We start from the raw sequence: 26,486 nt of genomic DNA on the forward strand, positions 1-26,486 counted from the left end.
CCCTAGAACTTAAAGTATAATAATAATAATAATAATAATAATAATAAAGAAGAAACAGGAGCCATGTGAGAATACAGAAAGAAGGCTGCTGTCTACAAACCGGGAAGTCAGAAAGTAGGATCTCATCAGAAACTGAATCTGCTGACACCTTGATCTTGTACTTCTCATCCTCCACAACTGTGAGAAATAAATGTCTGTTATTGAAGCCGCCCAGATAATGGTATTTATTTTACAGCAGCCTTAGCTTATTAGGACAATGGCAGCTATACCTTGAAGGTATTTGAGAATTAAATGAAGTAAAGCTATTAGAACACCACATTACATTTACCGCATTTTCCACATTACATTGGTCTATGTTATATTGGTCAATTATTCTATGATATGTTGGTTAATCCTAGACTGCAGCTGGTCAACAACCAAGTATGTCATAGAGGCCCTGCTAGACAATCCAGGATGCATGGTGTTGCAAGGAAACCGCAGTCACAAAAGCACAGCCAAGATCAGTTAAGCTGGACTAAATTAGCATAATTACTGCCAACCTGTATATTTATGAGTAATAATGTATTCTAGTTTTTAAGTCACTAAATTGTGGGTGGCTTAAATCGTTTTGCTCCACATTTCTATATATATGTGTGTGTGTGTGTGTGTGTATACATATACGTATATATACACAAACACACATATGTATACTGTAGTTTATTGAAATAAATTATTTAGTATACTATAAATTATTAAGTGCTATGAAAAAATATTAAAGTTAATGAGAAATGCTGAAGTGTTGTGGGGATGAAGTTTTAGTGCTGAATAACATATACAAAGCAGTCCTCATTGAGAAAGTAGTACCTGAGCAAAGACATAACAGATCCAAGTGGATAGCCAGGCTAAAACATGCAATTCAAGCAGAGGGACAGGTGAATAAATGTCCTAAATTGAAGGTATGTCAGAACAGCAAGGGAGTTAGTGTGTTTGGAGTCCTAAGGAGAGCTGTAAAAGAGAGATATGTCAATAAGGTAGTGGACGGGGCAACTTAGAAAGGGTGTTTGGCTTTAATTATTAGTGCAATGAAGAGCCACATTGGAGTTTTGAGTAGAAGACTTAAATTATCAGAATTACAATTTAGAAGTTCTACTCAGTTAATATGTTGAGAATAGCTTGCAGAGTGACAAGGTTCAAAGAAGAAAAAACGGATAGAAGACCATTGCAATAGTTCAAGTCAAAGATGTTTCTGCGTCAGACATAGGTGTAGCACTGAAGGTGATGAGCAATAATTACATTTGGGATATATTTAGAAGGAAAGACCAAAAATAATTTAACCTGAATTAGAAAAGATTAAAGAAAGGTTCCCTGGTTCAATGACCAAGTTACTGAAATACAGAATACATGAATTATGTTTTGGAAAAAAAAAAGATTGACATAATCAGTTCTGAATATGTAGAGTTTAAAATATTTACTACACAACAAAGTGCAGCTTTAATATAGGAGTTAGATATAGCAAGTTGGTGCTCCAGAGAGAAGTCTACGTTAGAGATATAAATATAATGTTTCTTGGAGTATAGATAGTATGTGTATCCTTGAGACAACATGAGATCACTAAGCTGTGCCTGTCGGTAAAAAAGGAAACAAAGCCAAGATCTGGTGCACACCAACTTTAAGAGTGAAAAGGAAAGTGATGCTTACATTTTTAACTGAATACACGGTCACTCAGGATAAAATCTTCCTGCAGCTTGATGTGAATATGATCATATACTGGTTATAGGAGTTTAATTAGATGCGTTATTTGACTCCTTGAGTGAACGTCCTGCAACAGATGTAAAAGTCTTTTTAATTTTCTATTTTCTGATCTTCCATCTTGCTACCAAAGATAAGGTATGACAGCTGTATCTTTAGATATTACCTTGGACCTGGGCGGCAGCATGCACTCACTTTGGGAATGGCCAATTGAATACCAGAGAATGCCTGGATTTTCAGGGACTTTTTGAAATTGTACTCTCATACTAGCTCTGGACTGCTTTCTTCCAGCTTTTTATACAAGATATAAATATGTTATCTTGCTTCAGCCCGTGTAATTTTGTATCTTCATTATTTCCAGCTGAAATTAATACTAAGTGATAGATTTCCATTACAGAAACAGATGGTAATGCACCACTTATTTTTATTCTTCTTATAATTAGGAATAAAATATTATCCTTCTGGTTAGATCAATTTAGATCATGTAATACTATCTGAAATATTATTATGAAAAATATGTCTGTTTTTGTTTTTTATTCCATGTGTAAAATGAATAGCTATTCCTTATTTAACATCAAATGATATTAAAATATGTGTATGATAGCATTGAAGCAAGCATGGAGCACCCATAGAGTAGACGGGCTGCCAAGAGATTTTGACAGCATAAATTTTAGAAAGGCATTATAAACAGAATTTAAGCATGAGTTTATACTTTAAAATGATAAAGGTTTTTAGTGCTCCTTTACTAAAGTATTTAACAGTACAATATTGCGAAATACCCTTTTTTTCACGTTATAGAAAATTCAGTAAGGCAGTCTTAAGGCAGCCTTATTATTTGTTGGAACTATTAAACTGAGTAAAATTTTAAAACAACATGTAGGAGTTTTAGTGGATGAAGTTTGAAAATATACTGAGACAGTCTTTTTTTTAAAAAAAAATACATGTTTTGGCCATATTAACATTAGCACAAAAGCATTCTAGGTAATTTAAAAAAAATGCCATTGAGACTATGATATTTGAGACTTCTTTTTTTCTTGAATAGAATAAACAAGCTGCTAAATGTGTTTAAGTTTTTTGTTAAACCCTCGGCAAATAAAATCATGCCTTTGCCTGTAAAAAGCACTGATGAATAAATGTCTCTTTTTCTTCAAAGACCATGCTTGTTGCAAATGAGAATCCAGATACACAATTACCTGTGATTCAGGAAGGCAACTGCAAATATATGACACCACTGATACATCTGCAGAAGAAGAAAAAAATAAAAGCAGATGCTATGATTTTTATTTAGACTCCTTTCAACGAAGAGATGAGGCCCAATAGGAAGAAAAGTCACCAGACAATTAATAAACATTACTTTTCATCTCACTGCTTTACTTTTATTGCCTCATCCTTTATAGTTTTATGGGTTTGTTCTTGCCATCCTAATCTTTCCCTCCTGTAATTTGGGGTTGATTTAAAATCAGCTTTCCTGTGGCTTTTTTAAGCTAGGGAGTTCTCTATTAATAGTGTGCTTGCCTAGCATTTTTCCTAGATCCTTTACAGCTCTATTTAAGAGTTAAAAAACTGGGTTATAAAATTGAAATATGTTAATATAAAAATGAAGAAAAGGATTTGTCTTAGTATATTAAGAAGATTAAACAATGGTAGAAGAGTTCTAGATCATCTAGGCTTTAACTTTTGCTTGTTGGGGCTGCTCTCACATCTCCATAAAGACACTACATGACAGCCCTTCTGCAAGGTCAGGTTATTCTGTCACTGCAAGTGAAAAGCATGGAAGAGATTTATTAGGCAGCAACAAGCATCTGTGTGTTTTATCTTTCTCCAATATAAATACCTAGGAGATGCTTGAAGCAGTGTTTAAACGGAGTTGTAATGAATTATAAATGATGCTAAATCTGAATTGACTTCAAAGTGATGGACTTTTAACATTTAAAAATTTTACCATGGAGGTTGCCTTTTGTTACTTAGCTCTTTTAAGCTTAAATATATAACACATTATGCAAAACTGATATTCAGAGGAATTGATTAAAACAGCAGAAATATTATAAGAATAAAATATAAAGATAGAATAACATTTTATTGAAAAAGCATATTAAGAATTAACATATACATACTTTTATTTATTTATTTTTTTTTAGAGGAAGTTTCACTCTCATCATCCAGGCTGGGGTTCAATGGCTTGATCTTGGCTCACTGCAACCTCTGCCTTCCAGGTTCAAGTGATTCTACTGTCTCAGCCTCTGCATAGCTGGGATTACAGGTACCCGCCATCAAGCATGGTTAATTTTCAAATTTTTTGTAGAGACGGGTTTTTCATGATGTTGGCCAGGCTGGTCTCAAACTTCTGACCTAAGGTGATCCACCTGCTTTGGCCTCCCAAAGTGCTGGGATTACAGGCGTGAACCACAAGACCTGGCCACACACACACATTATTTAGCCACATAGATTTATTTTATATATAAAAATTTAATTGTTGAATAAAGGGCATATTTACTTTTGATAAATTACAGATTATTATTACCTATTTTTACCTAAAGTAGATTGTTATTCTTTCTGATATTAAAAACTTCACATTTTTAATATCAGAAAGCTATACATCTCTATATGATCTTGCTTATTATTTTGGCATTAGGTATCTCATGTACATAACCAAAAATAATAAATATTTTAGGATTTTATAAAGTATATATCCTTTTATAAATTTCTCCAGAAGTTAAAAAGGAAGTAGAATATAACACCAATTTTTGAATGTGTATTATTTAACTAGATAGACAAATTTAAAAGTAATAAATTACTGATTTCAGATATAACTAGAAGTTAGATGAATTATAAACCTCATAAAACACAATGCTTATGAAATTCCACAATTCTGGCACTTATTTTATAACCTCAGTTTCCACATTTTAGAAAGGAAATTATAATCATAGTCTCTACCTATCAGAGTTACTGTAAAAATTAAACGAAATTTTGTGCAAATATATTAGTATATCTTCCATCATATAGCAAAGTAAATATTTGCTATTAGATAATGATTTATATCTTCTCACTTGTTTTATATTTAAAATAAATGTATTGCCTCCATTGTGTCAGACACTGTTTTCAACAAGAAAGGTAAAGTTCTTACCTAGATCAAGTTCTTACTTATACAGCGGTTACCTTGCTGTGAAGAGAAAGAGAAAGAGAGAATATTAAAGAAAGTATTAATATCTTTATACTTAATTTATATGTATCTCTTTGGACCCAGACAAAGAATAATACATTAAGTGTCATGAAGGTAAAGAAGGGTAAATTTACTAGAAACAGTTACGTTGGTGTTATGTTGAATAGAGTGGTTAGAACATGTTTTTATTAATGGTAAGTGAACACATTATTTTGATCTATACACTTTAGTATTTCAGTAAGAAGTTTAGTTAAGATCTCTGTGTTTTATTTAAATACTTAGTCACTGGATTGTTTTGATATATATCTGTATTGTTTCTATGTCTATAACACTATTTTAAATCTAGTGAAAATGGGTAAAACATTCTGATTAACTTTAAAATATTTAAATAAAGCATAACATACATAAAAGATGCCTAAAATGTGATAACTAAAAAAAAAAAAAAAAAAAAAAAAAAAAAAAAAAAAAAAAAAAACAGATGCATTTTGCCTTTTTAAAATCAGATTACCCATTTATAGTACTTAAAAATCTCATTTTTATAATATCATCTGCATCATAGTCCATGCGGGCAGTGATGGTACAGTAGTGTTGTTCAATTGTCAAAGGTCCCTAATGGGAATAGGGGTCCATGTGAAAGACTGCAAAGATCAGGAATTAAATCATGTCTCATTTACCTATTTCTACTTTAAAATTTGCAGGTTCTTCCTATAAAACTGGAGATTAAGATGTTAAAGGTGGGTTTGTGGTAATGTGGATGCCACACTGGCCTTATTTTCAACTGACAAGTAAACTTCAATTTTTTGGTCAGTAAAGTCTTCAATTTAGTGTTAATATTCTCTTTTTGCATAGAATGATATATGTGTTTAATTTCTAGTTCTTTTTCTGTAAAGACAACATTCCAGAAGGTATTTGGAAATGGAGAGTGGATACAACTTACTGTTTTTTAATTCTATATAAATTTAATAAAATCTTCTAAATTTAGTTTAGTTTAGAGGAATTATAGACATACTTAAAGATCCAGTTTTCTTATGTTGGGAGAGTGAAAGAATAGAGGAGAATAACTCAATACAGACAGAGAGACTCACAAGGCTTTGGATAGTAAGTATCAGCAAGTGATGGGATGAGAGAAATAATGTCAAAGAACCATGGTAGTGATTAAATCAGTTATGATACATTTTATTAATTATTACATAGAAAGGCATCAAACTCACTAACTCTATGGGAGTAGAGGTTCCATTGTACAGGGTCAAATAAAACTACATTTAAAATATGGGTGTCTATTGGAGAAATGAAATGGAATACAAATTACCTATTCAATTAAATCTAATTGGAAGTAATAATCAAATCAATCTAAACTTTATATTAATGTAATTATACTATTTAAAAGTAAGTATTCTGATTACTGTATTACCTTATTTTCTAAAACACTGAATATAGAACACAGAAGATCATTTGAACTTCTCATTTTGCTTATATACTAACTATATTTATCAGAAATTGTGGGCCGGGTGTGCTGACTCATGCCTGTAATCCCAGCACTTGGGGAGGCTGAGGCAAGAGGATTGCTTAAGCCTGGGGTTCAAGACTAGCCTAGTAACATAGCGAGACTCCCCATCTCCAAAAAAAGAAAGAAAAATAAGTTGTGAAAAGTATTGGAACAATCCATTCACTGTCAAGATGTTATAACAATGGCGTGTGGTTGTATAGAATGGAAATGTAACTTCAACTCCCTGAGACATGGATAGGAGTATGGCCTACTGAATTTTTCTGTGAAGTAGTGATTTGAAGACATGTTAATACTACCATTAAAGAAAGAACCATGGCTCTGTAGTCTCTTTGATTAGATATCTGGAGATTACAGAATTGAGCAAAGTATTCTCTACCATAAGAACCTAAGTTGTGTGAACTCCAGAAGCAACCATTATAAGGCCTTCTTTCTTCATAGGTCAACCTTTTTCTCTTTCTCTGGTGTAATCACTTGGCAAAATGTTACCTCGTTTTAATCTTTTATTCTAGCTCTGCACCTAAACAGTGCAACCAGGAAGGAAATACCTCACAAGCATGCTGACTGAACTTATCATAAGTAAAGAATAATGTTAAGTAAAGCTTTAATGCTGCCTACCAATCATACTACACTCCCCTAGCGCATGTACTCATTCACTTGCCCACCCTCTGGGTAATTAGTGCCTATTTCTATCCTTCCACAGACTTCCAATAACCCCTCGAATTTTCTGAACTATAATATTGGAATACTTTGTATCAAATTTTTAACTTCCTGTTTTCTCTATCTATCTTCATGGTGTTTGGCATATCTCTTTCAAACAACTAACAAGATCCTCATACAACATAGCATCGTAAGAGAGGAGTCAAATGTGTTTGCATGAGTCAAATGAGTGGCATGAATAGATTCATCTTGATTAATGTACTTGGGAGCAAGTATTGACTAGGATAAGGCATGTAGCTATAATCATCATTAAGTGTTTGACCAGAAATCAAATAGTAGCATCAACATTTGATCAAATGCAAATGTGGAGTGTGATTACAAGTAAGAAACAATGTCATCTTCACCTCAGGGAATGCCAGCCAGGGACGATAATGAAAGGCGGCCTGTTAAGATTTAAATTTATGCCAGTTAAGAAAAAAAAAAAATGACTTGACAAAATAAACCTTTAATTTACAGAGAAAAAGAATCTCTGAATTGCTTGCTCAAAATTTAATAGCGTTGGCCAATATTAAGTTATAGTCATGGGTGGGCTGGAGAATCACAATAGAAATTACAGCAAAACAAAAACAGTTGATACTCCTGCCCACTGGAGTGTATAGATAAAAAAGTATTATCTTTGTACATATGTTATAGCCAAGAAGACTTTTTGCTGCAAACATTTCCATTAACTCTTCTCTACTAATACCATTTTCTCTTAGTTGATAAAACACACCTTCCTCTCTCAAAAAGAAAAAAAAGAAAAAAGAAAAACTATGATGGTCAGAGAAAGAATGTGCCATATTTTGCAACGTCCCCTCAAGTTCTTATGTCACAAATGTATCATTATAAAATAGATTCACAGTGAAATATTTCAATAACATATCACAGCTTAATAATGTTTCATATTTGAGTTAAAGAAATAGCACTGATTTTGCTATATCTTAAGTGTAAAGTACTGAAAGTTTATGATTATATAAATGTGGTATAATGCATATCTAATTAACAGATTTGATAGCTGTTTATTAAATCCATATTGGATAATAAAATAATAATTAAATATAAAAATAAGTATAGACTAACTATATTAGTGAAATACATACTAAATTATATTCACATATTGACAAATGCATGCCTATCATTATGGGTATTTCTAGACAGCTAAAGCCCATTCAGAAAATCTGCAAAATGTGCCATAATTTTAATACTCTGGCAAATAACATTTTAAATAATAAATAGTGGAATAAAAATGTTATTATTAAGTTGGCATCTTTGACTTGAGAATTGCCCATTGCTTTTACATTTTTTTCTATGTTCTTTCTTAAGGCATTTTAGTTAAGATGGCTCCAAATGGATACATTACCTGAGAGTGTGTAGTTTTAACATAACATTCAAAGACAGGACAATTTTCTAAAAACTTTATTTTTTTCTGTATTATCTACTGAAAATAAACTGATAGTTATCAGTTGTCATGCATCATTGCCAGAATATTTGCTACATTCTTTGATATAAGAATTTCATAAAAATGTATCCTATAAAGAATTAACAAAATGTTACTTTTTGTATAAAATAAATATATGATTAAATAATGTTTTAGTTACAGCTATTTAGCCAAACACAATGTGAATTATTCGACAATAAGTATGGGATATCATGTATTTTTCATAGTAAACTATTTTTATTTATGATTATATATAATATTATTCTCAGTCAAACATTAAATACAAAGCACATTCCTAAAATTAAGTGCACATATTGGACTTCTGTTATGGAAAACAAAAATTTAATTTATTTTATTTTTTTTTACTGTTTTGTCCCACATGAGCTTGCTTATATATGTAAAAAGAAAGTGTTCCTTAGTTTTTTGAAAAATAAATTAGCCTCTGTAGATGTCGTGATTATACACCAGCAACTCAGGATAATAAATTAAATATTCAGAAATAAACAGTATTTACATGTAAAAGCAATTATAATAATTAATTTAAATGCAAAAAGTATCATTTGTCTTAGCTTTTCTCTAAGTACTGCCTCAAAATCACTTTTCTTATGAACCACAATAAATAGATGAAGTAGCATTAATGTCTCATAAGTATTCTTGTATTACAAATTAAAAATCTTAGTTGCTCCAAGACCAAATGGTTAAGATAAAAATTAAATCACCTGTGAAGCCTAAACTCCAAATACAAAATGAGGAATTATACAGAAAAATTATGAATGATAATATTATTCTGCTCAATTTCTAATATTATCTAAGGAATTTTTATTATTTGATCTGACTTTTTTGAATGTTTGAATAAATTAGTAGCAGTATATTACTTTAAAATAGAAAAAATATATATAATTTGTATAAGTACCTAGAAGTTTAATGAGTATGTCAAAATCTGGTATATTTGTTATAGAGTAATATTACCTAATATTTATCAAGAGCATGATATATAGTCCATATACTTCCACGCTCTTTGCATACTAATGTATCAAGTATTAAATCAATTTCATTCTCTAAACAACCCATTAAAGTAGCAGTACTTTTATTCAATTTGACAATTTAGAAAACTGAGAAAGATCACTAAACTGATTGTGAATTTGTTGGTATAATGTTTGTGTGGCAATGTTCCTCTGTATGAGTAGGGATGAAAAGAATTATATATATACAATAGTTGTCCTTTCACACATGGTTTTCATAAAAACTCTACTCTTAATTCACGGTTAAAATTGGTGCTTGTAACTAACACTATCATTTCAAAATAATGACTGTGACCTATTTTTTTTTGGTTCTAGAAAAAGATAACATAATTGCTCAAAATTATTATACCAATTTCCTGACATTCCAGTTTAAATCTCTGTAATTTTATTCCCCAGAAGTCCATATTACATGCGACCGTTACAATGCCATTGTTTCCAGTACGAAAAATATATTATTGCATCTTTTGGGAAGTAATACCTTTCTATTAGTAAACTGTCTAATATCTTAGATGCTACAATGACTGATTACAGAATTTTATCGAATGTTCATATCATAGACAGTGTGTCATTGAAAAAGCCCTTAAAAATTGGTTGCACCATTAATATAAATTGCCTACCCATACCGAAGATCCAGATAATAATTATGTATTATATACTATATTATGCTATGTATATATAATTTGTCAATATTTAACTTGAGAATCTTGGGGAAATCAAGCATTTTTCTCTTTTAGAATTAAGTTTATTGTTTTATGAACATATATTCTTACCAGGTAGCAAAGCGATTCTTCTATTCTGAGATTTTAAAGATTTTTTAACTAGGAATTAATGTTAAGTATTTCCAAATATTTACTATTGAAATGACTAGAGTTTACACATTTATTTTCTTGTTGAGATATATAATGTCAGTAATTTTCCTAAAGGTAAATTATTTTTAGGTTTTGAGAATGCTCAAAGTAACAATTTTTAAAATGTTATTTACTTCATTTTGATAAATGCACCATGTTTATGTATATTAACATTAAAGAAAGTAGAGTGATAGAAATTTAGGTACTCTCTGTTTCATCTTTACAACCCTTCTGCTATCCTACTTTTTTATTGTTGTTAAAATGTCCCTGCACATTTAAGACAAGATGTATGTCTTACAGCCATAATATCATTACTGCAGAGAACTTAATCAATATAAGATCTATTGTCAATGTACTCCTCTCTCATGATAAGTTGTATTTTTTAAATTTTTAAGTTTTTAATTTCGTGGGTACTTAGTAGGTGTCTATATTTATAGGGTACATGAGATATTTTGATACAGGCATACAATGTGAAACCATCACTTCGTGGAGAATGGGGTAGAAATCCCCTGAAGCATTTATCCTTTGTGTTATAAACTATCCAATTACAATCTTTTGATAATTTTATAATGTATCATCAAGTTATTATTGATTATAGTGACTCTGGTGTGCTATCAAATGGCAGGTCTTATTTATTCCTTCTAATTATTTTTGGACCCATTAACAATCCTCACCTCCTCATTCCCAACAAAACCCCTACTACATTTCCCAGCATCTCTTAACCATCCATCTACTGTTTATTTTCAAGAATTTTATTAGTTTTAATAGCAAAAACTGCAATTACTTTTCCACTATCCTAACATTGTTTCAATTTGTTATTGTTTATTGTTTATTTTATTATTTATTGTTTAATTTTAGATTGTTTTGATTTTTAAATCCCACAAAATGTTGGAGCATATCATGTTTGTCTTTTTGTGCTTGGCTCATTTCACGTATCATAATGATCTCCATATTCATTGGTGTTGCTGCAAATGGCAAAATCTTATTACTTACGATGGCCAAGTAGCACTCCATTGTGTATAAGTACCACATTTTCTTTATCCACTCATCTCCAGATGGACAATTATGTTGTTTGCAAATCTTACTATTGTGAAATGTGCTGCAACAAACATAAAAAAGTGTAGATATATCTAAGATATACTGATTTCCTTTATTTTGGGCATATATGCAGCACTGGGATTCCTGGATTATATGTTAGCTCTATTTTTAGTTTTTTAAAGAACATCCAGACTGTTCTCCACAGTGCTAATACTAATTTACATTCCCACCAAGAGTGTCCAGGGTTCCCTTTTCTTCACATCCTCACCGTCATTTGTTAATGCCTGCCTTTTGGATATAAGCCATTTTAGCGGGGATGAGAAGATAGCTCATTGTAGGTTTGATCTGTATTAATTTGATGATTAATGATGCTGAGCACATTTTCATATACCTGTTTGCCATTGTATGTCTTCCTTTGGAAGATGTCTATTAAAATCTTTTGCACATTTTTAGTCAATTTTTCAGATTTTTTCCCTATAAAGTTGTTTGAACTCTTTAGATATTCTGGTTATTAATCCCTTGTCTGTTGGGTAGTTTGCCAATATTTTCTCCCATTTTGTGGGCTGTCTCTTCATATTGTTGACAGTTTTCTTTGCTGCGCAGATTTTTAATTTGATGTGATCTCATGTGTCCATTTTTGCTGTGTTTGCCTGTACTTGTGGGTTATTGCACAATAATTTTTTTTTTTTCCAGTCGAATGTCCTAGAGATTTTTCCTGTTTTCTTGTGGTACTTTCAGACTTTGAGAACTTACTTTTAAGCCTTTAATCCATTTTTATTTGACTTTGGTATACGGTAAGAGATACAGGTCTGTTTCAGTGTTGTGCATATGAATATCTACATTTCCCCGTATCATTTATTGAAAAGATTACATTTCCACCAATGTATGCTTGTGGTATCTTTGTTAAAAATAAGTTCACTGGGCCAAGGATAGTAGCTCTTGCCTGTAATCCCAACAATTTGGGAGGCTAAGACGAATCACCTGAGGTCAGGAGTTCGAGACCAGCCTGGCCAATAGGGTGAAACCCCATCTCTACTAAATACAGAAAATTAGCTGAACATGGTGGCGGGTGCCTGCACTCTGGGCTCCTCAGGAGGCTGAGGCAGGAGAATCACTTGAACTGGGAAGGTAGAGGTTGCAGTGAGCCGAGATTGCACCGTTGCACTCCAGCTTGGGCAACAAAAATAAAACTTCATTAAAAAAAAAAAAAGAGTTTACTGTATGGATTTGTTTCTGTGTGTCTGTTTTTATGCCAGTGCCATACTGTTTTGGTTACTCTAGCTCTGTACTATAATTTGAAATCAGGTAATGTGATTCCTCCAGTTTTGCTCTTTTTGCTTAGGATAGCTTTTACTATTCTGGATCTTTTGTGGTTCTATATAATTTTTTTATTTTTTTATTTATTTTTTTATTTCTGTGAGGAAAGCCATTGGTATTTTGATAGGGAATAAATTGAATCTGTACATTGCTTTGGGTAGTATGGACATTTTAATAATACTGATTTGTCTAATCCAAGAACATGGTTTTTTTGTTTGTTTGTTTGTTTGTTTTTAAGGATCATTTTCTATTTCTTTCATTAGGTTTTTTTTTTTTTTTGTAGTTTTCATTGCATAGATCTTTTACTTCTGTGGTCAATTCATAGGCATTTACTTTTATTTGTGGCTATTGTAAATAAGATTACATTTTAACTTCTTTTTTAGATTATTTACTGTTAGCATACAAAAATGCTGCTGACTTTTATATATTGATTTTGTATTCTGCAACTTTACTGAATTTGTCTATCTGTTCTAACAGTTTTCTAGTGGAGTCTTTAAGTTTTTCCAAATATAAGATCATATGATCTGCAAACAAGGATTATTTGACTTCTTCCTTTCCAATTTTGATGCCTTTTATTTCTTTCTTATGTCTGATAGCTCTAGCTAGAACTTCCAGTACTACATTGAGTAACAGTTGTGACACTGTACATTCTTGTCATGGTCCAAATCTTAAAGGGAAGCCTTTTTTCCCCCATTCAGTGTGCTAACAACTGTGTTTTTGTTGAATATGGCTTTTATTATGTTGAGGTGTGCTCTTTCTATCCTCAAGTTTTTGAGGAATTTTATCATAAAAGAATTCTAAATTTTATTAAGTGCTTTTTCAGCATCAATTTAAATTATCTTATGGTTTTTGTCCTTATTCTGTTGATATGATGTATCAGACTGATTGATTTGCATATGTTGAATCATCCTTGCATCCCAGTTGTAAATCTCACTTGGTCATGATGAATGATCTTTCTAATTTTTTGTTGCGTTCAGTTTGCTACTATTTTCTTGAGGAGTTTTGCATCAATATTCCTCAGAGTTATATACCTGTAGTTTCCTTCCTTCCTTTCTCTCTTTTCCCTCCCTCCCTCCCTCTCCCTCTCTCCCTCCCTCTCCCTCTCTCCCTCCCTCTCTTTCTTTCTTTCTTTCTTTCTTTCTTTCTTTCTTTCTTTCTTTCTTTCTTTCTTTCTTTCTTTCTTTCTTTCTTTCTTTCTTTCTTTCTTTCTTTCTTTCTTTCTTTTTCTTTTTCTTTCTTTTCTCTTTCTTTCTTTCTTTCTCTCTCTCTCTTTCTTTCCTTCTTTCTTTCTTCTTTCTTCCTTCCTTCCTTCTTTCCTTCCTTCTTTCTTTCCTTCCTTCCTTCTTTCTTTCTTTCTTTCTTTCTTTCTTTCCTTCCTTCCTTCCACTCTTTTCTTTCTTTCTTTCTTTCTTTCTTTCTTCTTTCTTTCTTTCTTTCTTTCTTTCTTTCTTTCTTTCTTTCTTTCTTTCTTTCTTTCTTTCTTTCTCTCTCTCTCTCTCCCTCTCTCGCTTTCTCTCTCTCCCTTCCTTCCTTCCTTCCTTCTTTCCTTCCTTCCTTCCTTCCTTCCTTCCTTCTTCCTTCCCTTCCTTCCTTCCTTCCTTCCTTCCTTCCTTCCTTCCTTCCTTCCTTCCTTTCTCTCTTTCTCTCTTTCTTTCTTTTTCTTTGTGTTTTTGTCCTTTTTTTTGTATCCGGGCCTTGTAGAATGAGGTTGAAAGCATTCCTTCCTCCTCTATGTTTTGTATCAGGGCCTTGTAGAATGAGATTGAAAGCATTCTTTTCTCCTCTATGTTTTAGAATAGTTTGAGTAGAATTGGTGTTAGAGAAACCATCCGCTCCCAGGCTCTTTTTATTTTTTTATTTTTATTTTTTTGTGGTTCTATTTTTACTGGGAAACTTTTTAATATAGCTTCAATCTTGTTACTTGTTATTGGTCTCTTCAGGTTTTTCATTTCTTCTTAATCTGTATAAGTTGCATGTATCTAGGAATTTTTCAATTTCTTCTAGATTTTCCAACTTACTAACATATAGTAGCCACTAATAATGATCATTTGAATTTCTACAGTATCAGTTGTAATGTCTCCTTTTTCATTTCTGATTTTATTTATTTGTATTTTTTTCTGTTGTTTTCTTAGTTTGGCTAAATGTCTGTTAATTTTGTTTAACTTTTCAAAAAAACTTGTTTCATTGACCATTTGTATTGTATTCTTCATTTAAATTTCATTTATTTCTGCTCTGAATTTTTTATTTCTTTTCTATTAATTTTGGGTTTGATTTGCTCTTGTTTTTGCATTTAAGTTGTGTTGTAAGATTATTTATTTGAAGTTCTTTCTTTTTTTTATGTAGGCATTTAGTACTATAAACTTTTTCTGAGTACTGCTTTTGCTGTATTCCATGAGTTTTGGTGTGTTGTGTTTTCAATATCATTTGTTTCAATAATTTTTTCAGTTTTCTTAATTTCTTCATTGACCCACTGGTCATTCACAATCATAATGTTTAATTTCCGTGTGTGGTTGTATTTTCCCCAACATTTCTCTTGCTATTGAGTGCTAGTTTTATTCCATTGTTGTCAGATAAGATGCTTAATAGTATTTCAATTTTTTGAATGTTTTCAGACTGTTTTGTGACCCAACATATAGTCTATCCTTGAGAATGATCCATATGCTAAAGAAAAGAATGTATATTTTGCAGCTGTTGGATGAAATGTACTGTAAATATCTATTAGATCTATTTGGTCAGTAGTGCAGAATAAGTCCAATGTTTCTCTGTTAATTGTTGTCTGGAATATCTGTTTAATGTTGCAAGTGGGGTGTTGAACTCTTGGGCTTTCAAGAGATAAGGTCTGTCTCTCTCTGCAGCTCTAATAATATTTGCTTTATACATCTGGGTGTTCCAATATTGGGTGCATATCTACTTAAAATTGTTATAAATTCTTGCTGAGTTGACCCTTTTATCATTATATAATGACCTTCTTTGTCTCTTCTTATAGTTTTTTATCTTGAAGTCTATTTTTTTCTGATATAAGTATAGCTACTGTTATTCTGTTTTGGTTTTCATTGACATGGAATATATTTTCCCATCCCATTATTTTTAGCCTATGTATGTCTTTGTAAGTGAAGTGTGTGTGTGTGTGGGTGAGAGTTTTTTGTTTTTTTTTTTTTTAGTGAACCGATTAATAGGTCTTATTTTTTCATGCATGAAGCTATTCTATATTTTTTATTGGTGAATTTAGTCCACTTACATTCGATGTTATTATTGATAAGTAAGAATTTACTCTGGTTATTTTGTTATTTGCTTTCTGGTTGTTTTGTAGTGCTTTCTTCTTTCTTTCCTTCCTGTCACCCTTTCAGTGAAGGCAATTTTCTCTGGTGATGTGATTTACTTTCTTGCTTTTCACTTTTCGTGTCTCACTGTATGTTTTTGGTTTGAGAGTACCATGAGGGATTGAAAATACTATAGTGTAGCACATTTTGACCCGATGACAACGTAACACTGTCTGCATAAACAAACAAATGAAAAGAAAACTAATAAAAAATGGTACCACTTAAGTTTGCCTCCTTGCTTTTTAACTTTTTGTTGTTTCTATTTATATCTTATTGTAGTGTCCATGTCTTGAAAAGTTCCTGTGGCATTATTTTTGATTAGTTCATCATTTGGTCTTTGTACTTATTATAAGAGTAGTTTACACTCCACAGTTACAGTGTTATGATATTCTATGTTTTCCAATATGCTTACCTGTGATTTTTGAACCTTTATATATGATTACTTAGTTGCTCATTAATGTCCTTTTCTTTCTGATCGAACTATTCACTTTAGCATTTCTTACAGGGCAGGTCTGGTGTTGATGAAATCTCTCAGCTTTTGTTTGTCTTGGAAAATCTTCATTTATTCTTCATGATTGATTTGTTTTTTTTAATTTTCTTTTATTTTTGCCAGGTATTCTATTCTAAGAGGAAAAGTTTTGTTTCTTCAGCGCTTTAAATGTGTCATGTCACTCTCTCCTGGCCTATAAGGTTTACATTGAAAAATCTGCTGCCAGACATGCTGGGTCTCCATTGTATTTTTTTTTTTTTTTCTTTTCTTGCTTCAGGATACTTTATTCATCCTTGATTTTGTGGAGGAAATTTAATTATTAAACACCTCAAGATAGTCTTTTGTTTGGTAGTCTATAACCTTGTGTGTGGATACTGGTATATTTATGTTTCGTAAATTCTCTGTTACTGCACCCTTTGAATAAACTTTATACCCCAATCTCTTTCTTTACCTGTCTTTTAACATTTAGATTTGTCCTTTTGAGGCTATTTTCTATATGTTATAGGCATGGTTTATTGTTTTTTATTCTTTCGTCTTTTGTCTCATCTTATTGCATATTTTCAAATATCCTGTCTTCAAGTTCACTAATTCTTTCTTCTGCCATTAAGAGACTCTGCTGCATTCTTCAGCATGTCAACTGAATTTTATAGCTCCAGAATTTCTACTTGCTTATTTTCAATTATTTCAATATCTTTGTTAAATTAATCTGATAGAATTCTGAATTTCTTCTGTGTTATCTTGAATTTCTTTTAGTTTCCTTAACATAGATTTTGAATTCTCTGTCTGAAAGGTCACATATCTCTGTTCCTCCAGGATCAGTCCACAATGCATTATTTAGTTCATTTACTAAGGTCATGTTTTCTGTGATGGTGTAGAAGCTAGTAGATGTTCTTTGGTGTCTGGGTCCTGAAGAGTTAGGTAGGTATTTATTGTAGCCTACATAGTCTCAGATTATTTGTACCCATTCTTCTAGGGAAGGTTTGAAGATACTTGAAGGGACTTAGGTATTGTGCTCTAAATTGTATCTGCTTTAAGAGACACATCAAGCCCAATAATGCTGTTGTTCTTGCGGACTCATAGAGGTAATGCCTTGATGATCTTAGATAAGATCTGGGAGAATTATCTGGATTATCAGGTGGAGATTCTTGTTCTCTTCCTTTACTTTCTCCTAAGCAAACAAATTCTCTCTCTCCGTTCTAAGACACGTGGAACTGGGGGTGGAGTGACATAAGCACTCCTTTGACCACCACCAATATGACTGCACTGAATCAGAGCTGAAGCTAGCACAGCTCCGAGTCTCACCCAAGGCCTGCTGTAGGCACTTGTGGCTACTGCCTATGTTTTCTCAAGGCCGTGGGGTTCTACAATCAGCTAGTGGCAAGTCTAGCCAAGTTTGTGTTCTTCCCTTCAGGATAGCGACTTCTCCCAGACCCCAGGTAGGTCTAGGGATACCGTACAGGATTCAGGTACTAGAGTCAAAAACCTTAAAAGTCTACCTGGTATTTCATTGTTCTTTGGCTGTGCTGGAGTTCAAGCCACAGTATGCAGTATGCCCCACTCTGTCCTCTCCTTTGCAAAAACAGAGGAACCTCACCCATAGCCACCACCAACACAAGCCACAGAGAATATTGCCAGACTATGCCATGTTTTCCTTAAGGCCCAAGGACTCTTAAGTCAGCTTGTGGTGAATGCTGTCTGTGCTAGGACTCACCCTTCAGAGCAGTGTGCTCATCTTTGGCCCAGGGAAGGTCCAAAAATGCCATCCAAGAGTCAAGTACTGGAGTCTGGTACCCCAAGAGCCTATTTGGTACTCTGCCACTCTGTGGCCATGCTGGTACCTAAGGTGCAAGGCAATGTCCCCTAACTTTCCCCTCTGCTTTTCCCAAGCATAAAGACTTTCACCCCACTGCGCCCACCCCAAGCTGATAGTATGCAGTCTCACCTGAAGCCAAGAAGTCTCAAGGTTCATCCAAGGCCCTTGACATTGTACATGGGTATCACTGCTGTTTATTCAGCGCCCAAAGGCTCTTCAGCTAGCAGGTGATGAATGCTGCCAGGACTGGGTCCTTCCCCTCAAGGGAGTGGGTTCTCTTATGACCCAGGTGTGTTCAGAAATGTTGTCCAGGGGTTAAGGCCTGCAACATGGGTCTCATGATGCTGAACTGTGTGCTCTCTTCGACGGTAGCTGAGCTGGTATACTAGATGAAAGACAAAGTATTTCCCACTCTTCTGTCTCCTCTCCTCAAGCAGAAAGGAGTCTCTTCTGGAGCCACAAATTGTGAAGCCTGAGTTTAGGGGAGGGCCGATGTCAGCATTCCCTTAGCCTCTCCAGCTGGTGTCTCAGTAGGTTGCATACCTCCTTATTTCACTGTCTCTAGGCCCAGTTCTGCAGTAGGATGCACCAAAGAGTTGCAGTCCTTATGGCCTAGACTGTCTTTCAATTTTACTTAGAGACGTAGAGCACATTAGCCATTGGCGGCTAGGTTTGCAGGAACTCAAGTTCTGATCCCTGGGATTGGGGATTCCCCTCTGGCTAGCGCTGGTTTAAATGAGCTCTCTGTTGGCAGGGGTCAGTAGAGTTTGGCTTGGTTTTTCTTTCTGCTCTAACAGGACAACATTGGGTTCAATGACTCACAATTGTGGTGCTTCTCCCACCACCAAAAGACGTTCTTTGCATCACACCACTTTGCACCATTACTTTGTTTACATAAACGTAATATGGCTATAAATCCTCTTCCAGTGACACCTTATCTGGGACTATGCTTTTGGTATCTTCTAGCTCTGTGACCCCTTGTATGTCAGCATGTCTTTAGTCACATATGCTTTCCCAAACCATGTGTTTTCTTCATGTTCAAATCTTTCATAATTTGAACAATGTATACTACTCTAACAGCATCACAAGCAATATTTTTAGCTAAATATTCTAGCCAGCTTTAAATCATCACAATAGAACTTGTATATAAAATACAGACCACTCTGTTTCTAAATATGTATACAAAACAAATAGAAAATAACAGTTTACTGGTACTAACAATTCATACTTTAAATAGAACACCTTATGATGAAATTTTGCTGTAAACAATAACTCATAGTTTAAATGTAGTAGTGCCATGTTCTCTGTATAACTTATGGGTGTGGCACTCTCAGGGAGGCAGCGGAGAATAAAGGAACACTCTAGAACTCTATAGAGTTTCTGGAATACTCATTCATTCATTTATGCAACAAATGTTTACGGTAGGTACCAGAATAAATTTTAAAATTACAAAAATAATTGTCTGTCATGGAGCTTATATGGCAGTAAATAGGAAAAAGCAAAATTAAGAAAAATAAGTCAGCCTATAGAAAGCTGTGTAAGTTCTATGTAGAAAAAATAGAGCCAGAAGTGCAGCAGTGTAATGAAATGTGAGGTAGGATTTATAGTTTCAGGTAGAGGAAAAAAAGTCCTCTCTTGGGAGGTGGCACTTATATTAAGACCTGAAGAATATGAAGAGATGAGCACTGTAAGTATCCAGGGAAAGAAGCTCTCATAAAGAGGAAATACCTTAACAATAAAGGCCCTGAGGCTTAACTATGCATTACATGTTTGCATAAGGAAGTAGGCAATTATAGCTATAGAAAAGTAAGAATGAGAGAAAATAATAGCATGTGAGGCTAGACGAAGCAGGGTATTCCATGGTTAAAGCCTGACATACCATGGGAGGATATATCTTTGTAAGGTGAAACTTTGAAGGGATCCTGCTGAGTTAATCTATGTGAGAAATGATAATGTCTTGGAACAGGGAGACAGCAGTTGATGTATGGAAACTTAAACGACTAAGGAAAGTATTTTGAAGTAGAGTTTATAGAAATTTCTGATATACTGGGTGTCATTTTTTAAAAGAGTAAGACAGATGTCAGTAATGACTCAAAAGTTTTTAACTGGATGAATGAAGTTGCTATTTACTGAAAGACAAGCCTCAAGTGTTCATTTGGGCCAGGCCCATAAGATTCTGAAGTAGAGATGCTGACTGAGCGGTTTTATAAATGTGTCTGAAATTGAAAGAGAGATCTTTGTGTCTAGTTTAAAGGGTATAGTTGGGTGTAAAATACACATTTTTGAAAGCACAAAATAAACAGGGGAAGAGGAAACAGTGTCACAGTTCTAGGGATTGGGTAATCATGACATAAAGCACAAAATAAGCCCGGATAAGAAATTGATATCAACACTCACAATGTAAAAAATGTGTTTATGGCTTGGGTGGAGGAGTATGGAAGTGGGAGCAAAGGTAATATGGTTTAGACCGAAAAAAAAAAAAAAGATGACTTAATTGCTTGCTCTGATTAATTTCATCACCACAGAGACTGGCTGTCTGCAGTTAAGTGATTGAACATCTCATGCCATGATGAAGCACTTATTTCATTTTATAAAATATTAGCTTATTCTCAGTAATGTTTTAGTTTAGGCACGCTAGCTGTACATGTTTTAGAATTTGTGAATTTGACAATCATATCTTCCCTTTGTATATCAGAGGTCTTCTGCTTCAGTGTCAATATTAATTATGTAAACAATAACCAGTTTCAAAAACTTTCTACTCCATACATTTCAGAATATAGCAAAATTATTGTTTTTCCCAAAACACAATGCTCTATAAAATTTTTACTGTTTGTCATAGATTGCAAATTGTTTTATCTTCAATGTTGAATATGTTAACTAAATTAGTAATAGTATCATAAATAACATCAAAAATGTCTTTTTTGTCTAAAAAGTTACATCTCTAGAGATTTTTTTCTCTAAAGATTTAATTCCATGAAATAGATTAAAAATCAAATTATTATAAGAATCTAGCCGGGTGCGGTGGCTCAAGCCTGTAATCCCAGCACTTTGGGAGAGGCCGAATGAGTGGATCAGCGAGTCAGGGATGAGACCATCCTGGCTATACGGTGAAACCCGTCTCTATAAAAAATACAAAAACGCCGGAGGTGGCGGCGCCTGTAGTCCAGCTATCGCGGGGCTGAGGCAGGAGAATGGCGTGAACCGGGGAGGCGGGCTGCAGTGAGCGAGATCGACCCACCGCACTCCAGTCTGAAGCTGACAGAGCCAGACTCGATCTCAAAAAGAAAAAGAAAAAAAAAAAGGAATCTAATTTCTACTTGAATACCAGATAACACGGTTATAAACTTGAATAATACATCTTTTAATGGATTGTATATTCTTTTTCAACCAGAAGATCTTTATTTATTTATTTTTCTAGCACCTATTATGCCATGGTCATAGGGAATGGGTTCCAGCAGCTCAGGCTCCTTCCCATTGGTTCTCACAAAGTGTGGCCAATACTCTGGGTGGAGCAGGCTGGCCTTCCAGTGGAACAGGTACCTTTCTCTTTGGCTTCTTTCTTTTTCTGATCATTTTCCTTCCGCCTTTCCAGGAAGCTATCCTCAGCTAGGTGCTTAATGTGCTCCATCATGCAGTATTCTCTTAACAGAATCTTGCCTTAACTTGTTTGTTTAAGCAATACCAACAGCATGTTGGGTAGGTTGTAGACTCTCCCAGTTTTGCCATGGTAACGCGGTAGGGCATTCCTTTTTAGACAATTGCCACCCACATTCCTTGATGTCTACGATATGCTTTTCTTATAGATTCGCATATACGTGGCCAAAGGAACAACTCCATGTTTTCCTGTTATGGAGAACATATATCGAGATTGCCTCTCCTCTTTCCCTCTGTGTTCGTCATTTTGGCGAATTACTGGAAGATGGAGGTTCCGGCCCGGATTGTATATTCTTAATGTGTAAACACTTTAATAATGATTGCTTCATTTTCGTAAAAGGCAAGAAAACCTGGACAAAATAATAAAGAAATCTAAAAAAATATTTTGATCTAAATGAGAAAAAATGTCTACAGAGACATTTATATATACACCTTTTTAAGCCGCATGCTTTCAACAACATTTTGACAGAGTACTCTGAAAAAATGGTAATTTATTTTAAAAAATATATACCAGTATTTCTTCAGTAGATTTTGTTTCATATGTTTGAGAACATACTACACCTGCCATGATGGATGAAAAGTGGAATAAAATACGTTGCACATTTTGAAATAAAAGTAATTGCAGACTTACACTCTATCACAAGTTACTAAATCCTCAGAGTACGAGTATTCAGACTACCATCTACATATTGTACATTTGTACATGTGTACATATTTTGCTGAACCTATAATTAACAATTTTTGAGTGGGCAAAAGCTGGAAGCATTTTTCTTGAAAACTGGCACAAGACAAGGATGTCCTCTCTCATTTTACTCTTATTCAACATAATATTGGAAGTTCTGGCTGGGGCAATGAGGCAAGAGAAAGCAATAAAGGGTACTGAAATAGGAAGAGAGGAAGTCAAACTGTCTCTGTTTTCACCTGACATAATCCTATATCTAGAGAACTCCATCATCTCAGCTCAAAAGTTTCTTAAGCTGGTAAACAATTTCGCTACAAATTCAAACATCTGACAGCTTGACTTTATAGCATAACAATAGAACCACTGCCTTGTACATAAACGCGCCGGCAGGGGCAACAGTGTTAAATACTTTTTTGATAACTACTTAACACAAGAAAAGATTAGCTCTCTGAGAACATATAGAGGACAATGAGCTTATTAGAAATATGTGGAAAATTTTAAAATGAGGAAAGGGGGAGGAATCAATTATACATGAATGGGGCAATTGCATATATTTTAGAAAAATAGCAAGTATATGTTGACAGGTAAGTTAATAAAACTTTAAAAAATCAATTTCATGTAGTTTTAGGTTGAAAATATTACTATTTTTTTACATTCCTGATTTTTCAACATGGGGGATACAATTGAAAAGATTGGTTGACATGTCAAGGTTGCATATAATTTAGTAGCACTGCTGTAGAGGTAAATAAGCAACTCTGGAGCAAAATTGCCAGGGTTTAAATACCAGCTTTACAACCTACTGTTATTTATTTTGTCAAAGTAGTTATCTCTGCATTTCTCACAAACTCCATCTGAAAAATGGCTGTAGTAATAGTAATAGTGGAAAAATAGTCTTTGCCTCATAGGATTTGCAGAAACATCAAATTATTTAAAATACGAAGCACTTAGAACATGCCTAGCATAAATGTAAGCATCAAAGTGTTAGCTACTGTTATTAGTTCTTAATATATGGAGTATTCGTAAACTAAACTTATACCTGCATATTTAATGACTTAATATATCAACTATTGTTTTCTTGTAGTCAAAGAAGATAGAGTATATCTGTATGAATAATACTGGACAAGAATGTATCCAAAATTTGCATGAAGAGATCCAGCTGAAAATCATTATTTTGACACCTTTGGTAACTATTAAGACATCGTTAAAAGACTATGAATAGAAAAAAAAATTAAAAGTGTCCATTTAAAGAAAACAAAAATAAAGGACATGTTTTTCAGGCAAGGTTGCAGTGTTCTTGAGAAAAATCTGCTAGCTAGGCACTACACCAGATTTTTTGCTCAATACAGGGTCTTGTCATTATAACCATTTTCTTTTAAACTCTCATTTACAACATACTGCAAAATATTATACCCTTTGTTTGTAATTGGGCATCAGTTTACAGTACCCAGAGGCAATGATGCAGGTGACTTGTTCTCAACCTCATCTGCCTTTCTTTCAGAATTGTTTATTTCATCTTTTAAATCTCAGGTCTATAAAGAATTTGGAAGTCCTTCACAAAGGACAAACAATAATTTTTAAACATGAACTAGTTGATGTGTTTTTATTTAAATGTATGAAAATATAGAATCATATAAAATGTTTGTAAGAAACATATAATGTTTACTCAAGCCAAAATTGGATTAATGCAGTGGCATAAATATCATCAAGTGATTTATATATTCTGTGACAGAAAAATCGACATAAATATTAGTTTGCAATCCCAAATTTCTTATATTCATTTTATAAGATAATTACATTAAGGATGATTCAAACTGTGCCTATCAAGCTATTTCTATCTGAAATATATAGATTCCCTCAAAAACTTCATTTTTATATTAAACTTAATTGAAATAGAGGAAATAATAGGAATAGAAACTTTCAGAGGAGAAAAATCTGAATACAAATACATAAAAATATATTTAATTCACTAGTTATGAATTAAATACACTGAATAAATCACATAACATTGTATAACCTTTAGAATGGTGGAACTGTTTTCTAATCAGGAGTCAATATTAGGAGTAGGGGAAGGCACAGGGAATGAAAGCTCATACAGCTGCTGCAGGCATATTTACTTGAAACCATTTTGAAAGGAAAATTTGCAATCTAGAAACTCTGAACAAAGAGGATTGTGAATTTCATTCAAGTCGCAGAGCAGTGCCCTTCACGTAGACAATAATGATGCAAAATTGTGCAGTAGAGAACCCGCACAGCAGAACACAATATCTCTTCTGTGTTGTTATGACTCAACAATTTCAATTTCAGTTATATTCTCAACCTAGAAGGGAGAAACTCTGAGATGTGTGCTCTTATATGTGAAGATTAGCTGAAATTTGGAAGCAACTTAAATGATCTTAAAATAGAGATATATATTTGTGCATGATGCATCTAATTGATAATATAAAGAAAATAAAAAATTATATTAATATCTTTAGCATTATTAATATATGAAATAAAAATATATTTAAAAGTAGAAGGGAAGGCTTTCTAAAAAAATGGTTACCTCTGGTTAGGATGGGAAGAAAAGGAATCTATAAGGTTTTTATGATGTATCTCAACTAAAACTGTAATTGTTAACTGTTTCAGAGAATATTTGAGGCAAATATTTAAAAACTAACATTTGTGGCCATGCGGTGGAGGGGGGTGGCTCACACCTGTAATCCTAACATTTTGAGAGGCCAAGGAGGGCGGATCACCTGAGGTCAGAAGTTTGAGACCAGCCTGTCCAACATGGCGAAACCCCATCGCTACAAAAATGCAAAAATTAGCCAGGCATGGTGGCACATGCCTGTGATCCCAGTTACTCAGGAGGCTGAGTCAGAAGACTCTCTTAAGCCCAGGAGGCAGAGGCTGCAGTGAACCATGAGTGCACAACTGCACTTCTGCCTGGGTGACACAGTGAGACACCGTCTCAAAAAACAAAACAAAACAAAATAAAAACACATTGACAGTTGATAAATATTAATGGTGGTTAAAGTAGTGTTCAGTTTATCATTCATTCCATTTTGTTATTTTGCTTGTTTGATATTTTTATTTAAAAAGGGAAAAGGGAACTGTTATTACAATGAGCAGCTAGTATTTAGTTTGCTTGAAAAAGTGAAAGAAAAGACAGATATTATATTTTCTTTATATTTCTCACATTTGATTCTTTACTTAAAGCTTTGGTTCCTATTTTTTCTTATCATAGATAATATTTTATTGAGTTAAAATTGGGCTAATTATGTTATTTTTATTTTTAATTTTATATCTACCTATCATATGATCAATTGGAATTTACAGATCATAAAATAATAAGTAGTTACAAAATTAATCTTTACATGGTAAGATATTTGGTTAGCTATCTGTTAAATTTTAATCAACTTAAACCTTGACCATATTAAAAGAACTGGATGGTGCATATATTAATAAATTCAAGCAATAAATAGTTATTAAACACTGAATATAATTGTAAACTTTGCCAGGGGAAAATATCGTCAATTTAGGATAGCATTATTCTTTTCCTTTATCAATTTTTGGTGGATAACAAAAGCAAACAAAACACAGAGTTAATTTCTTAAAACAGTATTTATTATTATTCACATAGCAATGGGTCATATTGGCATTCTACTGACCTGAAGCAGCTTTAGTTTACTTGTGTTGATTGTTGTTGGGTTGGGGACATTTTTCTGTGCTCTGCTAGTGGGAAAGTTGAGAGCTTCCTAGTCTAGGATGTCTTCATTCATATATCTTATATA

The 26,486-nt window shown here is 33.3% G+C and overlaps 1 long non-coding RNA gene across 1 annotated transcript; it reads left to right on the top strand.

Annotated features, from left to right (window-relative positions):
* The first annotated feature begins 3,946 nt into the window (after positions 1-3,946).
* On the top strand, positions 3,947-25,488 carry LOC103887306. Its single transcript, XR_651364.3, has 3 exons — positions 3,947-3,988; positions 5,587-5,622; positions 23,795-25,488. It is a non-coding gene; the product is annotated as an uncharacterized LOC103887306 (long non-coding RNA).
* Positions 25,489-26,486: the final 998 nt, after the last annotated feature.

The sequence above is a fragment of the Papio anubis genome, chromosome 1 (assembly GCF_008728515.1).
Source record: "Papio anubis isolate 15944 chromosome 1, Panubis1.0, whole genome shotgun sequence".
NCBI classification, from domain to species: domain Eukaryota; kingdom Metazoa; phylum Chordata; class Mammalia; order Primates; family Cercopithecidae; genus Papio; species Papio anubis.